This window comes from Lissotriton helveticus, chromosome 4_1 (genome assembly GCF_964261635.1).
Source record: "Lissotriton helveticus chromosome 4_1, aLisHel1.1, whole genome shotgun sequence".
NCBI classification, from domain to species: Eukaryota; Metazoa; Chordata; class Amphibia; order Caudata; family Salamandridae; genus Lissotriton; species Lissotriton helveticus.
This window is the reverse complement of record NC_136063.1, coordinates 1,651,812,411-1,651,833,205: the sequence shown is the minus strand read 5'-3', so window position 1 is coordinate 1,651,833,205 and position 20,795 is coordinate 1,651,812,411. Positions and strand designations below refer to the sequence as shown.

Below are 20,795 nucleotides of genomic sequence, written 5' to 3'. Positions count from 1 at the left end.
TCGCGAATTCAACATCTTTAACAAATTCGATAATTATCATATTGTACAGATTTCACAAACCTGACCAGTTAGGCACTCTACTTTATTCATCTTTATTTTATGTTACTTTTTTCTCGTTGTGCTATCTCATAACGTCCAGACATACAAGAAGGTGATGTTTCGCTATGTATGTGAACAATCCGAGCATGCGCAGTCATGTCGCATTTAATTAAGTTAGAGGCCCCAGTGAGACCCCCCCTGGGAGACCAGTTGACGCAGCCGCCCAAGTACCCTGCACCTGGGAATACGATCTTGGCTGCTCCTAAGGGTGGTCCTAGACAGACAAAATCGAAGGTTCCCTCTTGTGTTGCCCACGTGCATGCTACCCTTCCCCCAGCATTAATATCTCCGGTGGCTATCCAGGCCCCAAGGCAACACAAGAAGGGAGGGACGGGCCCTATTTCGCAACCTGGGGTTGCCGTATCTGATGCAACTGGTGGTGTTGTTCCAACTCCTAAGGTTGCATCTATTCCCGTCCCACCCACGAATCGGCCCCCTTTGGGTCCTCCTCAGATCAGTAGACGCAAGTGCCCCCCAGTCAACCTCCCCCCTGAGTGCCACCCGTATGTCGTCATCCTTTCGAAAGTCCCCCCTCTTGGGAGTACCCAGCGTGAAAACCATCAGGCACTAAAGAATAAGGTCATCCACTGGCTGAAAGCCAACAGGCCCTTGCCCGCGGGAGTGGATGGAATTATTCTTGGTGTACGCAGGGTGGGTTGGATTGGACACGGGAAAAAATCGCTTGAAGGGGATTGTGTGGTTGTAAATTTCCAAGATGCTAGGGTTGCCCAATTTATATGCTCTCAAGGTCAACCCACGGCTGGTTCGGGTATCGACATAGTCGATTTGACATTCTTTTATCCACGGTCTACCTCGACCACCCCCGCCATCCATCTTGGTCAACCCTCTTTCATTGGCAGCCTGGGGGGCCAATTCTTGGTGGAAAACACTGCCCACGGCCTTCTGACCCCGGGAGTTCCTTCCGAGCAGCCATGCCCAGCCTCAGTGACATCAAATTGGGGACCTGGGAGTTGTTGACTCGGTTATGATCCGGGGGAGGACGTTGTGGCCCCAGGCTCTGTCGCTGAGTCAACATCATACCCCAAATCCATTGGCTCCTCCTCCCCACTGCAGACTCTGGCTACGGTCGAGTCTGTAGAGGGGAAGGGGGAGACCGGGGCTCCCCATAATTCTCCGCCTGGTCCCCCTGACGAGGGTTTTGCGGACTTGTCACCCCCTGTCGAGGAGTGTAGCATTGCAGCTGTGACGGACCCCCCGATTAGGGTTTTCAGCTGGAATGTTGCGGGCCTCGAAAGGAAGTTGGCGTTGCCGGATTGGAACGAGCGTGTGGAGCAATACTCCATATGCCTGTTCCAGGAAACATGGAGCCGGGTGCCCCTCCATAAGGCGGGGTATTCCACCCACTTTTTGCCGGCAGCAGAAAGTGCAACTGGTAGGGGCCGCCCCTCTGGCGGTCTGTTAATCTGGGTAGCCACCGAACTTAACTGTAGGGTGGAGGAGAAGGACACTAACTGCCCTGACCTCCTAAATATTTTGCTTAGAAATTCCCAGGGCAGAGTCATCTTAAACATTTTTAACATCTATGCCCGCGGCACTAAGGGGGGAAGAGAATCCCCAGTTATAGCTTGCTTGGAAGCGCAACTCCGCTCATCTCCATACAGGTCTTGTACACTGTTGGCAGGTGACCTGAATTGCACTTTCGAGCCTCTTGATCTGGACATCCTAGCTGATCAAGAGGAACTTGATAATGGGTGGGGGATTCCTCCCCTGGAGCTTGGCCCTGTTAAAAAGTGGACAGAAGTGGCCCTCCAGATTAACTCCCTAGTTATGGAGTTCGGGCTTAGAGCTGCCAATGGCAGGACCAGGTCCGATAAAGTAGGGGCGCACACCTACAATAGGCCAGGACACACGTCACGGATTGATTACTTCCTCCTTGACATACATCTGTGGGGCATGGTGGAGGACATGGTAGTTTTACCTTCGGTGGAGAGTGACCACAATCTACTGTCCCTCACCCTGTCCCACAGGTGCGTCAACAGCACCGTGAGTGGGTCTTCTTGTAACCCCGCTCCAGACCTGTCAGTGGTCACGAATTGTGGGCGTAGGCTAAAGTGGGCGAAGCTAGCTCTTTCGGAGGAGAAAACTTCTGCGATTAGGCAGCTTCTGGTTTCAGCCCTGGCCAATCTTGACTGCCAAGAGGAAGGGCAGATGGAGGTGGCACCTAGGTTTTGTGCCATAATTCAGGCCATTGGTGACCTCTTTGTAGTCCCAGCCCACCCGAGCGGAAGGAAACCCAACCTACGACCGGGTCAAGGCTGGTACAACCAAAAGTGTAGGGAGGCGAAGTCACTTCTTATCGAGGCAGTCAAGTCCAAATTACCGCTCAGGACTAGGGAGGCCAGGAGACACTACACACTCTGTCAGAAAAATGCAAGGATGGAATGGGAGGATAATTTCTGGCAGGACCTCCTGGCTGCCAGCCGTGGGAAAGATGCTAAAGGTTTTTGGGACATGGTGGGCAAAAGGAATCGTCCTGACGATTCCCGGAGGACCTGTGCGATTAATGCCCAGACTTGGTTTTCCCATTTCCAAAATCTTTACTCTGTTGTTGAAGGCCCACTTAATGATCCCTTTAAAATTCCATCCTTTATTCTAGACCGAGACCTGGAATTGTTTTCCCCCCTCGATGTAACAAAGCAAATCAAAACCTTGGTCCCCTTGAAAGCAGCTGGCCCGGACGGCCTACCGGGGGACATTCTCCGTGCCTATCCGGAAGAATGGGGGGCTCTAATCTCTGCACTCCTCAATGCAATCATGGGGGGAGGGCTTGTGCCTGACTCCTGGAGAGGTGCGGAGGTGGTGCCCATTTTCAAAAAGGGCAGTCGGGACTCACCAGGGAACTATAGGCCTATAAGCCTAATAGACTCCAGCCAGAAATTGGCCGGGAAAACCATCTTGGGGAGAATTACTCAATGGGTGGACGACAATCACATTCTGTCCGACATGCAGGCTGGGTTCCGTTCAGGTACAGGAACTATTGAACAGGCCTTTAGGCTCTTGTTGTTACACTGGAAGGTGGTGGTGCTGGGCAAAGGCAGTCTCTATCTGGCCTTTATTGACCTTAAGACTGCCTTTGACCTGGTACCTAGGGAGGAACTTTGGAGGGTGCTTGATGGTTTAGGGATGCCCCCGTACCTACTGAACCTCCTCATTAACCTGCACACTAACACCTATGCCCAGGTTAGATGGGGGTTGAATGGGGAAAAGACCGATAAAATCAGGGTCGAGAGGGGAGTAAGGCAGGGCTGTGTCTTGGCCCCCACCTTATTCTCCCTCTATATTAACGGGGTGGTAGATCATCTATTGGGCGAACCATCAGACGCTCCTAGCCTAGGTGGAGTAAAAATTCCAACTCTGTTGTTCGCCGACTACACCCTCCTCATCTCCAAAACCCCCCAAGGTTTACAGTCTTTACTGAACCGCTTCCAGGATTTCTGTACCACTAAAGGCCTCGTCATAAACATAGATAAGACCAAGTACCTAGTCATGCACCCACCCCGCAAACTTGGTCGCCCTCCAATTCTGAACTCTACACCCCTAGAAAGAGTGGCGGAATTTGATTATCTGGGGATCCGTCTGAATGATGCAATGAGCTGGACCGCCCATATTGATAAAATGACTCTGGCTCACAAAAGGGTGGGGGGCGCCCTTATTAAGGAGTACAACAACTCCTCAAAACATTGCGTTGCACCCATACGTGAGATTTATAAAGCCCGTGCAGTCCCTGCTTCTCTCTATGGATCGGAACTGTGGGGCTTGGGCAAGGTCGATGCATTGAGTAAGGCCGAAAATAAATTCATCAAGGACCTTCTTGCTATCCCATCGAGCAGCCCGACCATCCCAATGCTCTTGGACACTGGCTGTAAAGCCATAAGGGACCAGGCTCGGCTTCGTCCGCTTCTGCTCTGGGCACGCTTGTGGAGGGTCCCGGAGCTACAATCTTACGCCAATGGGCTGGCAGAAGTGATGCATGCTGATGGTTGGAGTAGCATCAAATGGCTGAAGGACATAAAACATCTTTTAGGGGAACTGGGTCTGGCCTCTTGCTGGCATAGTCACTCCGCTCCACCAAAGAAGATTTTAAAAAAACTCTTCTGGGAGTGGGTTGACGTGAAGCGCTCTAGTAGCCAGCAGCATTGTAAAACCACCGCAGCTTTCCTGTTGTTCAAAGACGTTGCCCTGTATGAGCCATATATGGATATTATAACAGTTGCCATGGATAGGTCCTTGTATATAAAATTTCGGCTAGGAACCTTGCCCTTGGCGGATCTCTGTTCAAGGTGGAATAAAGCCCAGCATACATCACGCTTTTGTGCTTTTTGTCCGGACAAATCAGAGACGGTGCCACACTTCCTTTTCGAATGCCCGGACTATGGTCGCCCCAGATCACGTTGGCTTGCCCCCATTTGCAGAGAACTGGGGACTCGTCAGCACTCTGTTGCCCTTCGGATTCTTTTAACGAACACAGCCCCTCCTATTGTCTGTGCTGTTGCAAAATTTTTAAAATGGGCTTGGTTGATAAGACTTAGAAGACTGTCCATATCAATTTAATTCTTTTTTAGCTAATTTATTCTGACATACTGTGTTTTAATTACTATTCTATTTGTACAGTCCTACTTATTTCGACATGCTGTTTTTATCTTTTTGTACTGCTTTTATGATATGTGCATATCGAAATAAAGCATCAATCAATCAATTAAGTTAATGGCCGGCAGCAAGATGGGGTTTCAATCACGTTTATCACAGTTTCTGCGATCAAAAGTAACTACCGGATGTCCACTTCCCGCCCCACTTACAATCTGACTGAACCACCAATACATTAAGTTAGTACCCACAGTGAAATCTTATCAATTTTAAGGCCGTCTTCGGTTGCCCAAATTCATTGCCTTTAAGTCCTCGACGTATTGTGATAGTGTTTCTATATGTTTCTGTATCTGAACTGCAGATGCAGGCCTAGGGTTTACAATCATGGTCTCAATGGGAAAACGGCAGAAAAAGCTGCAACAAAGAATTGGATTCCCACTCATGAGTACTATCCCTTAATTCTTTTGGTGGCCCGACTGCACATTCGTTAGTTGTGCAATGGTTCCTTAGAGGTGTGATGACGTCGAAATGAACTAGTCCCATACATTACTAGGCTGATGTACACAGTAACATGGCTTCTCCAGCCATACTTTACAGGCCGTCAAAGCTACAATATGATGTTGTGCGCTATATTCACCATGTCAAGTATTAGTCTAGTGAGTCGGTAGTAACATTTTTCTGGATTCATATTTCGTGAAAAACAATAATGATTAATAGTAATTTTTAATATAGATCTGAAACGCAAATGCTGAACCAATTTGATTGCAGTTTATACAAGTTCGATTGAAAGCATTTAGTTAAAGATTTAGATCAAGAGGATTTAGTTGTGCCACATTTTATATGAAATTTCATTTTGGATAAAATGGATACTGCTCTAGTGTTTTTTTCCACTCCTGTATTCTCCACCTTCCATCTGGTTCTCCTGCAAACCTGGCCTTCCCCCAGCTTTGCAGAGACGAAAGCAAGTTGATGTAATTTTCCAGTTGTGCTCCGAGTTAACTTTCTTGTTTCTTCCTGTAACTTTGTTCAAGGCCCTGCCACTAGCATTCCGTGGCTGGGTCTCGTCTTATTCATTGGTGTAACGCCTCACTGTTAAATGTTTCCTATTGGTTTGAACATCTCCGGATAGTAATGTAGAAAATGCTAGACGCTTACGTACAAATGGGATACGGTTTAAGAACCTAGATAGTGACTGGCATATCAGAATTATCCACACGAGTGATCATACCATGATAAGGTTGCTGTTTTACTAATTCGTTTTGAAAGAGTTGTGCGTGAGAACCCCTGGATTCGGGGGAGACCCAGAAGACTCCTTTTCTGCTAAGGGACCATGTTTGATTCTTTTCTGATTCTGATGCTCAATTGGGATTTAGAATTATTTCTGATTTGGACTACTCAGTAGGACTCTGCATTTGAGCCTTCATGCCATTTATCCAGCACCTTACTGCTTGCTTTTGAGAGTTTTATAATAACACTTTTTAACTTTTCCTTTAATCTAGAACTGAATTAGTGAGTGGTGCCACTGCCTTATTTTACTATTCTGCTACAATGATGTTTGGGATGGTGCCTTATTATGCAAAAACAACTTGGAACAGAACTGTCAGAGGTACATTTTGGGGTGTCCGAAATATAAGGGTACACGAGTTCTGCTTCCACACATTCTGCAGACCCTTTCCTTGGCTTATACAATCTGGCATCGTCATTTAGTATAAACATTGTCTTTACATTCTTCTGGCCTACATGTCATAGGAGACAACTTATTACATGTCCCTCCTGCCCGCCAGTACCAAGACCCATTTTTAGTACACACCTCTGTAGTAAACTATCGATGCCAGCTTTGAATCAATAGGAATAGAAACATTTCTTCTCACATGTGGCACTAAATAAATTATGAATAACCTGGTTTGTCCTGCAAAAGTGCAGTCGCAAAACTGGTTTTAAAACATATTCAACCCCGAAAATCAATACTTTTGCAAATTGGCTAAATTGGAAACTTGATGATCTTTCAAGGTTTTAGTGATTCTTTGCGTTAACATACACAAAGGGACTCCCAACAGATAAACAAGCTGTGGGAAAGCCACTAAATGTTGCCATTATAATGTTCGTACCATATTAGTTTTGTAATTCAAGGTCCAAGAAAATCATTTCGACATAGTAGAGGAAAAACAAACATCTAACTGGATTTCAAAACTTTACACTATTATAAAGAGAGAACTGTGTCCTTTGAGCCAGGTAAACTCGAAAAGTACACCACCAATCAAAACACCCAAGACATCTTTGAAAACCTCAGGGCAAGAAGAGGGACATAGGCTATTAAAAATAAAAAATATGCGTTGTTTAAAAAATTTAGAAATAAAAATAAAGTAGTCCCTTGCAAGTAGCGCCGGCCACGACGTCTGCGTGATGACATCATTTGCGCTCCCAACACTTCCTGAACACTTCCTGAAATGGCGGCGAAGATCGCGACCTGCTGGGAGGACTGCCGCGGCCCTGCTTGCTGCTGGGCGAAGTGGTGGCCTGTGCGGGCGGGGCGCCTGGAGCGGGACCAGCGGCTGAGGTAAGGATCAGGCTCTCCGGGACACGGGCGGGAGGGGGCCGGGCCGGGGCGGGAGGGGGGGCGGGAGGTTGGCCCTGAACAACGGCGGCTGAAATAAGGCTCAGGCTCCGGGGCTTGAGTGCATGCAAGCCTCAAATGCTGACCCCAGCCCCTTTCTGCCCAAGGCAACGCTGGGGCGGGCTGCTAGTCTGTAATAAAACCGTATCTACCATCGCCCCTAGCAGCCTCTATTTTTCCAGTTTTATAGACTCAGTTAAAAAGTGTAAAACCTCATAAAATCATAATAAAACAATGATAACATAGGTCCTAAGATTAAAAAGTACTTAAACCACAACATTTTTCCTTAGCAGCAATAAATTAAAACCATTTGGTCTATAGTTCTCTTGGTCATAAGCCTTTATCTACTGAATGGGTGGGTTTGAAGATGGATGAATCACAGGCCTTTGCTTAAGTTTTTCCCTAGCAAAACAGTTTACACCGCTCATATAATTTCCTAGTGAAATTGCAATATCCAGATTTTTCATTTCTATCAGTAATACAATGGCTTGAGCTCGTGACCTTAGTCCGTATTTTACAAATAGTGGCCGTAAAAACAGTTTTCTCATCTCTAGGACCATAAGGCAATCTAACACTATGTGCAGTATTTCACACTTGGTCCCCAACCCGCATTTGCATAATCCGTCGGGATATAGCATTCCTGCCTTTAGTTTCCACCTCCATTAGCCATGGGTTAGTGGCAATTCGTATTGTCAAGATTTCGCATCTAAGTCCGTGGTTTGGCAGAGTTTCTAGATACAGGTACCAAGCATCATTTTCCCACGCTTTTATCATACATTGGACCGATTTTTTCTTTCTCAAGTATTCTAGGTCCTGATACCTTGATTGCGCCATACCTTGGGCCCTAAGTAAACTCTTGGTAAAAGCTACGTCTAAGGGATTCTGGTTTGCTCTCACCTTTAGACTCCCAGTTATCGCCTTTATTTTCCTTCTCGCTTCCTTTGCCCATTTTAGGCTGCTATGCCGGATTTCCTCACTACACCAATGTGAAACCTTCTGCACGCCCCCTTGGGTTTGGGGTTTCCAAAATCTTGCCAAGGCTATTTGGGCCTGACTCTTCCATGCTATTGTTCCTGTCTCTAATCTAATTGCCTGTATCATGGCTGAATTAGGTAGGGACAATAGCATTTTTAGGGCCTTACCTTCCTCCCGATCCCACCCTCCTTTGCCACTTAAATGGAGAACTTTCACCCCATACAATACTTGGGGCAGGATCATAGCTTCATAAGCTTTTTACATTGGTTTATGTGACATGTCCCCATAGTCTTTATTACATTTTTTCAGTCCACAGATGGAGGACGATGCTTTTGCTTTTTGGGCTTCCAAATGTGTACCCCATTTTAAGGAGCTTCCAAACCATAGGCCTAGGCATTTATATTCCTTTACAATTTCCAATTTTGTTTGACCTAGATACCAGCTAAAACTTTTGGACCTTTTACCAAAACATAGAATCTTCGTTTTGTCCATATTTACCACTAAAAGCTTGGCCTCACAGTAGTCTCTGAAAGCATTTAATTTTCTCTGTAGCCCTAGCTCCGTCTGATCAATTATCACTAGGTCGTCCGCATATAGCAGGCTTGCTACCTTCCTACCGCTCATTCTGGGGCTTGCGCTTCTTTCTACTTCCAGTGCTGCTGGTAGGTCTGCTAAAATAATTGAAAAGAGGAGAGGGGCCAGGACACAGCCCTGTCTTAGCCCATTTCCTATGGCTATTTTCTTTGTCAGTGCCCCTTGGGTGTCCTTAATTACTTGGGCCCAGTTTCCTCTGTGTAATTCTTTTAGAACGGCCAGTAGGCCTACTGGGATATCATATTTAATCAAGCACTACCATAAGCTTCTGCGATCCACCAAATCAAAGGCCGCCCCGAAGTCGACGAAGCAGTAGATTTATGAACCTCCAGTAAGAGAAATATCTCCTTTTCAGTCATGCCAATTATTCCTTCTGCCTCAAATGCCAGCTGAATGCAGAATCTGCCCCCTGCCCTAGCCTCAAAAAAGCCCTTGCGGGTCATGGCCTGAGCTTTTAAGCAATATTAGTTCATGAGATCCAAAAAAAAAAAACTTTTTCAGTCTACTCTTGAGTCATGCACTAGCAAAAATATATCCACTAAGTAAAGCAAATGAGAGAGACAAAGCCAACCAACGACAAGTAATGGGCGACCTCTGAGTCGCTGAATGTGCAAATGAATCTTCATTGCCCAGTCCAATCTGGCCCACCAAATACAGCTAGCTGGTTGGATGTGGATGGTGAAGCCAATGAACAAACATGTTGTTGTGCCTGCCTGAGTAACCCATACTCCATAGAGTTGTGAGGTGGGTAGGGTGGTGTAGGTGCTGCCTGACTGTCAAGTCATGTTGTGCTCTATGGGGATACCGGAGACAGGCAAAACGTTATTGAGTTCAATAATACAAGAATGCTTCAAGTGTACCAGCTAACAGTACTCGAACATCAAACACATTTTTTGCCAAAAGTAATCAATTAATCAATCAGGATATGTAGAGCACGGCCGATTCACCCGTAAGGGTAGCAATAGCTTTTTGTGCTATTCTGACAAACTCCCAAAAAGAAAGATTGTTACATTATAAAGAATTAAGTCCATTAAAACATTTTACGTGAGAAAATCAGATCCTTACGTAGACAAATGCCCTTCCTGCTGTAGGCATGTAGAAGTCCTACAGACAGGAATTAGGCGAGTCAGTAACTCCTATGGACTCAATAACAACGCATTGAGTCCATAGGAATTACCGACTCGCCTAATACTTGTCTTTTATTAGAATACTAGGCTGATTGTACAGCCAGTCATCCTGAAGCATGAGGAGGTGGTAGATCCCCTCTTAGCAGCAATTGCCCACAAATCTAAATTGCAACCTGTAGCTTACAGTGTTGCTGGGAGTGGGCATCAGGCTGTTAAAACATCCACCAATTTAGGAACACAATAAGAAGGTAACATGGTTTCAGTGAAAGAGAAATTACTTTACGGGGTCATTACCCAAGAGTTCTAAAAAGTGTCCATTTCTTCAATGATGTTTCAACTGACAAGTTGAAAGGATCATCTGCCCAGATATTCATTAAGGCATGTAAGTAAAGAAATCAGTCCAACATGCAAACAATGATCACCACAACCTACCTATTTAATGTGTTGCCTCTTCTCTGCTCCTTTGCCTTACTTTCCTGTGTTATATGCACTCTTTCGCCTCCACTGTCCCGCTCGCCTTCTTCCTCTACCTTTCCTTCCCCTTGTTTACAGTCTCTCTAGCCTCCTTTGCCATACATCCATTTGGAATGGAAAGAGTGTTCGGACAACAGACTAGTGAGACGAAGAAAGGATAGAAAATGCTTGCCAACCGACTCCATCTTTCAGGTATTGTATTGATGTCCATGTAGTGCTTTCTATATGCTTTCTGACGTCATACACATCCTATCTAGAATGTATCCTTGCCATTAATATAGAACCCACAAGGGGCTCACCCAAATATCCCTAGCAGCTAACAACATTCAGGGAGGGGAGACATATGACCGCCTGCAGGGTTGTCCTTGCAATGTTGCTGCTCAGTATCAGAAGGCCTTAGGCCAGGCTCTCACTCTCTGCAGCTGCTTACCATTTTCTGGGGGTCGGTGACAACAAAACATGCAGCCAACATGCAGAGTGGAGTCTAGTTTTAAGAGCTGGCCACTCCACGTGTTTCCACTTCCTGCCCAAGTACTCACAATATCTTCAGAAGTTCAAATTATCCCCAGACCACATCATCCAGTCTCCGAGACAGGTTGTCCCCTTGGACAACCCACCTAGATTGCATCATCTTCTTGACATTTTTAGGGCTGTCACTTTGAGACAGCATTAACTTCATTCAGACTGTCCTGAATCTGGAGGATGGCTTCAAATCTATTCCGAGTCAGAAAGTGCAAAAAAAAATTGTTGTCGAAATTCCACAAGGTGCAACCATCTCTGCTAATCCCCGCCACACTCACTAAAAGTAACTTAATTCATTCATGTGACAGAGGGTTTCCAGTCTGATTGTAGTTGATGTGGAAGGGAGAAGAAGCGGCCCTGTTCCAACCACAACTATGCTCATGCTCTGCTTTCTATCTTCAACAAATGGCAGCACTCAACCCCACAGGCACCATTAAGGAAGATCGAAATATAGCTCAATACATGGACTCTGGGGCTATAAGCCAGCTGTCTGAACCCTGGAAATATTTGGAGATTTTATCAGATCCAGAGGTAGTGTTACCACTTTTGTAGCATATTCTGCCCACTTGAAAGCAACATGCACACTTGTTTAACAAATGTTTACCTACTTTTCTTTGTTTTTTCTTACCGCTTGTTAAAACAATCTTATAGTTTAGTAGCAATGTTAACAGAAGGTACCAGTACACAACCCAGTGGTGCTTATTCTATTTACCCTAGAAGAACAAAGGGTTGGGGTGGCATCAACAAGAGGCAACCCTGTCATCACTTGGTTACCCTCAGTTACCCGCAATAGGAACAATGACCACTAAGTAATTTGAACAGCTATTTTAGTGGATGAGTATCAACTAGGAACCTGCAATAAGGGATTACAGCACCAGCTGCATAGATGATCTGTTGAATGATTGCATCCAGCACCTCTTGGTATAATACACCAATACTTGGGTTGTTATTGTAGTTCTTAAATAGATAGTGTTTACTCTGCTGCTTGCACATTTGAATAATTATAAGATTGCGCAGTGTGCCTGCTGCAAAGCATTTAAGTGTACCTGCTGCAAAGCATTGGGAGTAATCTACTGATCACAACAATAGAATGTTAGTTGCCTAAAAGTGCTGAGGGGAGCCAGTGAACTGAAAAAGTGTGAGCAAAAGAAGTAAGGAGAAGGTTAAGATGAGGAAGGTGTGCTGTGGATGCTTTTAAATCCAATGCTAGTTCTCTAGAACAACAAGCATCGGCATAGCCAATAGGTCTCGCTTTTGGGACCTTATAAGTATTTAGTTATGCAGCACAATATCCTTGGTGAAACAACATGAACTGTTGCATGGTTAAACACTTATAAGGTCCCAAAGACGAGACCTATAGGCTATGCCAATGCTTGTTAAGGCTTGCCCTCCGACCAGTAAGCGCTGCCATCAGCTTAGTTATGTAACAAGCTCGAACTTGAGTGAATACAAAGGTGTCCAAGAAATCACTGGGAGCCCATAAAACTTGCACAAACAAAACCCTGAAAAACAAAGAAGCCGACACGGTGGGGTTGCTGTGTAGACCACACTTTATTTGCAATTGCTTTTTTGATTCAAATGTATTTTTCATTTCCCTCCGTACATCGAGACAGCGCCCCTAGGAGGCAAGCCCCACCATGAGCCCTCATAATACAAGAACCCAATAAATATACATGGCCTTTTCTGCAGAGCTCGACACTTTACGGGGCGGATTTATCGCACAACGAGGTGCAGCTTTACTGCGAGCTTGTGCGCCTGTAATGGGGTAAAGGCACCCAGGGACATGAACAGCATGTCCACATGGCCGGTTCGCACCTGTTTGTGCCTACTCGCTGGAGGAGACAGTGTATTCGGGAAAGGGTAAGGAGCACAAGTGTGTTAAAATAACGGAGGCATGAATGCACTGAAAGAGAAGCGCAGGATCCTGCTCTGTCAGATCCCTGTAGCAGGGCTCGACAAATCCACTCGCCCGCTCGCATTTGCGAGGGAGAATGGATCAGGACGAGCTATTTTTAGGTCCTACTCGCCCTTTCTGGCGAGTAGGAAGTCAAACTAACTTTTGTCCTCTGTCTTTGAAAACAGAGCAAAAGTGACAAGATAACATGATTTAAAGGCATTTTTATTGCTCATAAAGGGAATGAGCAATAAAGATGCCTTTAAATCTTGTTATCTTGTCACTTTTGCTCCGTTTTCAGAGACGGAGGTCAAGTGGGTTGCAGTCAGGTCGAGGGGATTTTCCATGGTACTAGACCTGCAGGACTAGTACCATTTTTCGGATTTGTCGAGCCCTGTGTAGTACACCCACTTAGTCTCTCCTAGATTCGGTAACACATTGTCTGGAGGCATGTTAACATTTATTGGACTGTGTGAGTGTGTCCACGGGGATAGGTGAGCGTTCATGTCACTAAGACTCTTAGTGGTGAGCAGGGCACGTCCTCGCTGGAAATGAGCCTCGTTAAGTCTCATTTAAGCGCTCCGTCTTTTAACGGTACACGTTCCTTGTTTACGGTGTATGGTGGCGCTGGTCCTCAAAAAGAGTGTGAGCTTCACATGTTCGTTACGTATATGAGTCACCGAGAATGGAACATGCACGTCGGAGACCCATTTGAGGAAAGGTGGTGACACCGGGGCAACTTCTAGACGTTAACTCTCACTAATCAACCAGCTGGTAAATAAATAAGCGGACAGGACAGGGCTCTTTACGCTCAAAATATCACTGGGACATGCACTCCTAGGAAACGGCTCTAAGCAGGGCTTCTCATCACAGGAAACTTGTGACACTGGGTTACACATCTCATAGCCACACTACATCCTCTCAAAGCTATTCAGTGTCACTCACCAGGAAGTATCAGATTCACTGCTAGAGGTGCCTTTATTCTTCTGCATGTTACACTACTCACCATGCAGAAACATCTTTGATTGAATGTGGCATAAGGTGCTCCACATTCCTCCCCCAAGTAACCGATCGCTCTCTTTGCTATCAAATATACACACACTCCCTATCGGCTGGTCTCCATTGACGACAGGGCCTTTGAGGAAGCAGCTGCCACCAGAGAACAGGAATCGGGATACATAAAAAAAACAGATCTGTTTCCTCAGCTGAAAATGACGTGCCCGCGAAAGTGAAAGAAAAGAAGCATGCGAAAACGCAAGTGGTGCGCCTGCACCACGTAAAAGTGAAAGAAAAGAAGCACGCGAAAACACGAGAGGTGTGCGCGCACCAAGGCAAAAGTGAAAGCTGGCTGGCGAGTGGTGTGCGCCCACCATGACGAGAGAGGAAAACCAGATGGCACCTCGGCTCGTCATGTCATTGTGCACGTAACCGCACGCTCTATGCCACCCGGTTGGACTTTTGAAAGCCCACTCACTAAATGTCTCACCAGATCAGCGAATGTGCTGGCTAAGGCGAGACCTAAAAAAGGGCAACCCAATTTCCCAGGCACCTGGGCTGGAAAAAAAGTACAAAAAGGTGGTTCTTATGGGGGACTTATGGCCCTTGATTTCCATGGCAATAGTATAACACCAGGGATAAAAGAAAACCTCACAAAAGAGTATGTTTCAGTTATGCGTTTACTGCATCTATGTATACATATCACATTACTGAATATACAAATGAGTGTTAGCAGTATAATGCGGAGGATCGGATATCGAACACAGGTTGACAATCACAATATTAAAACTTAAGTTGCTCTCCGAGCGCATTTTAACGGAACGACTTTTGATGACTAAGGCATCCATCACAGCACCCGGTTTAAAAACCGGCAACAAATTCACTCTCTATGGTTTCTCTTGAAACACTTTGGCTCATTATCAAAATATATTCTTTAAAAAAAAAAATGTAAAAGAAGATTTTGTTGACGAGCCATGGCAGACTGACTCAGTCTTAACTCTATGATACCCAGCGGTGTAAATCTGGTTTGAGGTTGTTCTTTGAAGGGATGTTAGACACTGTTGAGATTGTAGGAATTTTTTTGCCACAATCCCTTGTGTGCCAATACCCATTTTGAAGTTAATACAAGAAGTGGTGCTTGAAATTCACTTGACTGTGGGACTCCCTATCCCAGTTCTTCGGTGTGTCCTGTGTATATTTTGCGTTTGGATGATGACCCTCCTCTAAATACTTATGCTCAGGGGTCGAAGAGTTGATAAAACAACATGTGGACTGTGTTTGAAAGAATTTGATGGTGGCCATCAACACTCGTTTTACAGGTGGTGACTTCAAACATTCTATTTATTCACCATATATCACTTTCACTGTGCCATCACCTTTTAGGAGCACTTTGTTTTCTAATAAGAAAAAAAAAATCGCATTATACTGCTAAAATTCATTTGTTTATTCAGTAATGGGAAATGTGTAAATAAATGCACTAAACGCATAACTGAAACTTACTCTTTTGAAAGGTTTTCTTCTATCCCTGGTGTAATACTATTGCTGTGGAATTGAAAGGCCACACTTCCATCAAAGGGACCACACATTTTAAAAAATATTTATATCAAAAGGTAGTGTCGACATAGGAAAGCATGTAAAGTATTAAAACAAGGCAGTGTTAACGTTTTTATCTTCTTGAAATGGCAAGAACAAATAACTTCACTGTTGAATATCCCTAAAATATATTCCCACAAACAATCTCCAGCAAACAAATCTGTGTAGCTATTCACCAGTCCCCTACCATGCTATCATGCGGTAGTAAGTTTGGAGTTACCGCCATTTGAAAATGTAACCCCATTTTTCAGGGGGTTTTTTGTTTTTTAAACTACCCACTTTGCAAATTGTGGTATTCTTAATTTGGTGCCCAGGCCCATATTCTTCTCCAGTCTGAGCCTGCCTGATTAGTTTTATCATAGGAACCACAACCTTTTCATGAAGTCGAGCAACAAAACAGGGTTGTTTGCACCCGTAAACTTTGCAGAAGTTTTACTAGTCCGATTTAATTAACTAGAAGGCAAACGTAGCTGAAATTTCTGCGCTGCACGAAAAGCCAACTTGTAGCTCTTAAAATCACTACTTAAGTCCGGATCTCTGACCATTCTGTTTTAATTGCCTCTGTAAAGTCAACTGTTTCAAAAGGCTTTGAAATGAATGCAGGTAATTGAAAACCATCCCAATGCAGAAAATGAAAAAAATCCCTCCAACAACAGACAGTGTGACACCAGAATACGAGGGAGAGGCAGTAAATGAATGCTAGGAAACCTTCCGAACCACACCAAGTGGGCTGTGATGGCTTGTAGTTGCCTCATCCTATAATAATGCAGCATGCAAGCCAAAACTGGAAAGCTCTGTCGAACGTCTGAAGGGAGATGACGTACCCCTATGAGGTCAGACCAAGGCAAGCAACAACGAGGCTCTGCCCTGGGATGCAGATTGCTGCTGTAGCAACAGCTGCTCACCCACCAAGTCTTTCCTCAAACTAATCAGCCGCCGCGTTCTTCAGAAGCAACATCAGCTTTAATGTACATGCAGCACTGAAGAAAGGGGTGTGTTGCACAAGAGTGTGGAATGTTTCGGTGAATAAGGGCTTTGGTATTTCGTTGCGGAACAGGAGCGAGGGCGGGACCCGTTTGGGGACGCAAGGTTCGGGGTACCAGCAGCAGCCCATCCATTCTAAATGTGCTTTCAAAGGTATGTAGCACGAGATGAAATACCATGCTAGTTTCTCCTGCTCATTCACGAGAAGAGAACACATTCTATAGTTTGGACATACATTGGGCATTCGAATAAAGCCTTTCAATGATTCACCAATGCACGTCTTACTTAACTTTACCAGGCGCTTTTTGGCGAACAGAGCATTCCTGTGCGAGTTCAGTTCGCTTGAACATGTCCTAAGCAGTACACACTGGCAGAGACGATTCGCAGCTCATGTGACAGCTTATTCTTTGCAGTTTAAGGTGCGTAATTGAATTATTTTTCTAGTGTTCTGTAATTTCATTAATTATACATCTTTGATGCGCACATCTTGTCAATGACTATAGTCATGCGTTTAACGTTGGGACCAATTAAGCTTTTCCTTTTTTAGATCGTTCTCATAAACATTCTACTTTAGCAAATAAATTTAGCATCAAGTTTTAAATCAATGGGTTACATTTTCACAACTTCGCAGCAATGTTTTTCTAAAAACCTTTTAACGTAAAATTATGGTTGATAATTTTGAGAAAAGCTCTATGCTTTGGGAGTGCAGCTGGAAAGAATTACGTTTTGCTATCCCTGGAGGTGAACACAAGCACAACGTCATTTGTGGGAGCAGTGTATGTCTCAATACAGCAAAAAAAATCGAGGACATGCTCTTTGTCTTTAGCTTCACAGCACAACTAGGCCTAATTTCAGAAATTCTTGTTAACATTACATTGCATATTATGTCTACGTATAAACTCTCATGAACTCTATCATTGCCTCTTTCTTTATCTAAACAGATTGATGGTCTCCTCATGTTCCGCCTTGGACTCAAAATACTATTGCAAATGATGCATTAAAATGTGCAATTAGTATTTTGGTGTATTGTGGGAGTATAAACCACAACACACATTAGGACATTTCGTAATAATTTTTCTAGGGAAAAGTGGTCAAATGAATAAGAGTTACACACGGGGAATAAATGCCTGATCATTTGTCTAATAAATGTTTGTCTGTTTTATTTTAACAAAGTGAAACCCTTCTTAAAGTCCTGATCTGCTTACAACCGAGCCGGCTGAGTCATTTTATAATTTTTCACTAATTCAATACCACTATAGAGAAAAGGAGACTTTGGTACGGGGAAATATAAATCATTTAAGCCAGCAAGAGACAATTTCTCAGTATACGAAAGCCGTTACTACTCGGCAGGTAGGTTTAATGCATCTCAGGAGAATAGGGATATTGAGAATATCCAACAAGATCAATGATAGGGCAAAGATATGGGGAGGATGATGCAGACTTTTTCCATATGGTGTGGAACTGCCACGGGTGGACGAAGTAGGGAAGCGTGTCAGAAGGCTTATTAACAAAGCCACCACTAGAAACAGGAAGGCAGACTTTGTGCTGCGTCATTCCTGCCCATGGGCATTTCGTCGCCTGCACTGCAGTGCCTCATTATACAGCGCAGTATTTGCAGGTGGAGAAATACCCTGTGGGCAAGGTAGTAAGGTGAGCATGGTGGACCACCCCGGTAAAACAAAGCGGCAATCACTTCAGGGTAAATCCTGGCATAAAGAGTGAGTCTGTGTTCGCCCCCACAGTGAAATGTCAGCAGATCAGAGAAACATACAGCAAACACCCATTTACTGGGTCCAACATGCACCCAAAAAGTAAAAAACTCACCAGTTACGAGCACTAGTATCGGGGAAACATCAAAAAGTAATGAGCTGGAAAACACCAAAGGGACCTGGTCTGATTTAGTGGAAGCAAGAAGTATCAAAACGGTCTAAATGCACGAGCACACTATTACATATTGAGACCAAAAAGGAAAGAGAAATCCCAATTATGCTGGAGCATGGGTTTAAATAATCTTTACACCTTCTGAGAATGACACGGAGTGAAGGATGTCCACCAGAGCTGGATTAGAGAATGGAAATAAATGGCTTTATAAACTTTGAGAAGAACAATAGAGCCTGATCGTCTCTTTTCATAGGCAGAATTCTGCAGCTCCCTGACCTCTTTAGGAACTACTCAAGCTATCGCATTCATTAGACTAAATCACTAGTCTATCCCCTGTATATACATTAAAAAAAAACAAGAGCCTGATGACAGAAATATGGTGAGAATTAACTAGTAACCCAAATGCATTCCTACCACTGGACAAACCAGTAAAGAGGCTACAATGACAAGATAATGCCTTATCCAACTCATCATGGAGACACAAGGATGCTGTATTCAACTGTAGCAATAGCACCACCAATTTGAAGCACTGTAACCATTAGAAAACCATACTGTATCAGATGCATTATTTATGCCTTCTTTTAGGGCATCCCAAGAGTCATTTTCCCCACTTGTAAAATTATTCTAATTACTTTTACATTCCATTCTGGTCTTATTAAGTCCCTAATTGAGTAGTCTACATTTTCAAACAATGCTAGGGAATTAATTTCAAGTTTTACAAACCAGCCACATGCAGAGTGTTTAAATAGTCCGTTATATGCCTCAATCATTACTAACATTGGCAATATGAGTAAAAATAACTTTGGTTTAGGCAATCTTAGCAAACACAAGGAGATGATGGAGGAAGTGCTGAAACTTCTACAGATACTCACCCCGAGTCACCGATTTGGGTTGAATCCAGCATCATTCTTTAGCTCACTTCACCACCCAGTTCAGACATAGCTATATGCAAATCAGTTTTGACCCTGTGCCTCATGGGAACAGTCCAGTCCGCACTGCCAAGTCTTCCCTGGACCGGAAACAAGCATCCTGGGATTGGTTTCGGGGTAACACCCCTCATCAGACAAGCTAGCTTTAATCCAGTGGCAAATTGAGCAAGAGACCAACGTCTGGGCATCCCCAGCCAACTTAGGGCGAACAAAGCAAACAAAAGGAGATGATGGACGTAGTGCTGAAACTTTTCAGACACTCAACCCCAGTCGCCACCCCAGTTCAGAAATAGCTATATGCAAATCAGTCTAAACCCAGTGCCTCATGGAAACAGTCCAGCCCAAACTGCCAAGCCATGTCTTCCCTGGCCCGGAAACAAGCATCCTGGGTTCGGTTTTGGCAAAACATCCCTTATCAGCCAGGCTAGCTTGAATCCAGTGGCAACGTGAGCAAGGGACCCATGTCTGGGCATACCCTGCCAACTTACGGCGAACATGGAAACCCAAGAAGATGATGGACGGATTGCTGAAACTTTTCAGACACTCACCCCCAAGTAACAGATCTGGGTTGAATCCATCATTGTTCTTTAGTTCACTTTGCCACCCCAGTTCAGACATAGCTATATGCACATCAGTCTTGACCCTGTGCCTCATGGGAACAGTCCAGCCCAAACTACCAAGCCATCTTAAACAGACTTCTTCTAATAGTTAGGCTCTAAAATGGTTGTCCCTAAAAGGTGGTGGTCCACGTTACTTTTACCTCATGATTGTGCATGTATACTCAAGTTCGTATACGGTAGAATGATTGAATCTAAACCTGAGGAAGTTAAATAAGATATTACAACCTCATCTTTAAAACTGTCAAAACGTCTATGAGCAGATAAATTAAGTAAAAAACATGCTGCACTGGCAGCTGAAAAATCCTTGGTGACACAGAAGCATTGATAGCGATGGAAAAAGCAAGTGAGTGTTGGATACAAAACGTACTTTTGGAGTGTTAGAAGGTCATCTCGCGTTCTCGTTCAGCTGTTGAGGACAATCCCCGCACTTCAGCCTATTTCAGTGGTGAAATAAACACAGTCTTAGCGCATTGCTCACAAAGAGCACTGCAACAATGAAAAGACTCTTCCATCGGCTACCAAAATGCCATTATCACACAAGGTTAGGTCTTGCAACCTTGTTTAGATCTTGGATCATAAACTGTTGCGGTTTATCCAGTAATTCCATGAAGCAGGACGTTGTTTCCACAATAAAATTTGCATTTAAGGCTCAAATCGGGTAATTCTTAAATTATCTTAGGTTTAACAGGCTAGATAAGCAGACAATAATTCTCATGTAAAATGAGACACCCTAGCACAACTTGATCATTTTAGTGGTGAACGCTTTTCATTAGTCAGTCACGAAAACAGATAAGGATATGTACAAAATACATTTTTGATGAATTAAGAAAAAATATTGAGAGAGAGACGAAGCATCTTATTAAAATATTGACGTGTAATATTTATGAC

General features: G+C 44.3%; 1 protein-coding gene and 1 long non-coding RNA gene across 19 annotated transcripts in view; one reads left to right on the top strand and one right to left on the bottom strand.

Annotated features, from left to right (window-relative positions):
• The window catches only part of CLASP2 (cytoplasmic linker associated protein 2), a 2,039,150-nt gene that overhangs the window by 1,810,819 nt on the left and 207,536 nt on the right, over window positions 1–20,795 (bottom strand). The gene's annotated exons all lie outside the window — the stretch shown is intronic.
• Window positions 16,510–20,795, top strand: part of LOC144829302 (uncharacterized) — a 66,045-nt gene continuing 61,759 nt past the window's right edge. Inside the window, exons 1-2 of the long non-coding RNA XR_013610630.1 lie at window positions 16,510–16,630; window positions 16,776–16,896. This is a non-coding gene — a long non-coding RNA (uncharacterized LOC144829302). The remainder of the gene's footprint in view (window positions 16,631–16,775; window positions 16,897–20,795) is intronic.